Source organism: Corvus brachyrhynchos, unplaced genomic scaffold (genome assembly GCF_000691975.1).
Source record: "Corvus brachyrhynchos isolate BGI_N302 unplaced genomic scaffold, ASM69197v1 scaffold751, whole genome shotgun sequence".
NCBI classification, from domain to species: Eukaryota; Metazoa; Chordata; class Aves; order Passeriformes; family Corvidae; genus Corvus; species Corvus brachyrhynchos.
In genome coordinates this window covers 34,954-36,582 of record NW_008235985.1, presented here as the reverse complement: position 1 = coordinate 36,582, position 1,629 = coordinate 34,954, and the positions used below count along the sequence as shown (strand labels likewise).

Sequence of the window (1,629 nt, the reverse complement as noted above, 5' to 3'; positions counted from 1 at the left end):
ACTCTGCAGGAACCTTAAAACCGCTTGAGGTAACCCCAAAACCCCTCAAATTGATCCCAAAACCTCTCCAGGGACCCCAAAACACCACAAATACAGCCCAAGACTTCTCCAGGGAGCCCAAATCGCGACAAATTCATCCTAAAACCATTCCAGGGACCCAAAAACTGCACAAATACACACAAAAACTGCTCCAGGGACCCCAAAACCTCAAGAATTCATCCAAAAACCGCTCCAGGGACCCCAAAACCTCAAGAATTCATCCAAAAACCGCTCCAGGAACTCCAAAAATCCACAAATTCACCCCAAAACCTCGTCAGGAAACCTCAAACCCCATAAATTCATCCCAAAACCTTGCCAGGGACGCCAAATCTCCACAAATTCATCCTAAAACCTCTCCAGGGATGCCAAAACCCCACAAATTTACCCCAAAACCTCACCAGGAAACCTAAAACACCACAAATTCATCCAAAAACTGCTCCAGGAAACCCAAAACACAACAAATTCATCCCAAAACCTCTCCAAGAAACCCAAAACCTCACCAGGGACGCCAAAACCCCACAAATTCACCCCAAAACTGCTCCAGGGACCCCAAAACACCCCAAAATTACCCCAAAACCTTGCCAGGGACCCCAAAACCCCACATATTCATCCCAAAACCTCACCAAGAAACCCAAAACCCCACAAATTCATCCCAAAACCTTGCCAGGGATGCCAAAACTCCACAAATTCATCCAAAAACCGCTCCAGGAACTCCAAAACTCCACAAATTCACCCCAAAACCTCGCCAGGAAACCCAAAACCCCATAAATTCATCCCAAAACCTTGCCAGGGACGCCAAATCTCCACAAATTCATCCCAAAACCGCTCCAAAGACCCCAAAATCACCCTAAAACTCCTCCAAACACTCCGAGTATCATTCCAAAACCTCTTCAGGGACCACAAAACACCACAAACTCACCCCAAAACCGCACCTGGGACCCCAAAACCCCACAAATTCACCCCAAAACTGCTCCAGGGATGCCAAAACCCCACAAATTCACCCCAAAACCCCCCCAATTCATCCTAAAACTCCCCCAAGCACTCCCAATATCATTCCAAAACTTATCTAGGGACTCCAAAACACCACAAATTCATCCCAAAACGTCTCCAGAGACCCCAAAACGCCCCAAAATCACCCCAAAACCAGCCCTAAACACTCCCAAAATCACCCCAAAACCTCTCCAGGAACCCCAAAACCCCCGAAAATCACCCCAAAACCGCACCTGGTTGCGAGCAGAGCCCTGCATGACGACGGCCGGGCGCACGGACAGCGGCGGCACGGGCAGCACGGTGCCCCAGAGACCCCAAAACCCCCCGAAATATCACCCCAAATTACCCCAAATCACCCCAAAACCCCACAAATCACCCCAAAATCCCAGAAAATCTCCCCAAAAGCGCACCTGGTTGCGAGCAGAGCCCTGCATGACGACGGCCGGGCGCACGGACAGCGGCGGCACGGGCAGCACGGTGCCCCAGAGACCCCAAAACCCCCCAAAATATCACCCCAAATCACCCCAAAATCATCCCAAAACCCCCCAAACTCCCCCGAAAACCTGCCCAGCCACCCCAAAACCCCACAAATTCACCCTA

At 50.6% G+C, this 1,629-nt stretch overlaps 1 long non-coding RNA gene across 1 annotated transcript; it reads right to left on the bottom strand.

Moving 5' to 3' along the window:
* Window positions 1-6: 6 nt before the first annotated feature.
* Window positions 7-1,594, bottom strand: LOC108445529. Its single transcript, XR_001860415.1, has 3 exons — window positions 1,237-1,594; window positions 248-780; window positions 7-206 (listed from the first exon to the last, which is right to left on the bottom strand). It is a non-coding gene; the product is annotated as an uncharacterized LOC108445529 (long non-coding RNA).
* Window positions 1,595-1,629: the final 35 nt, after the last annotated feature.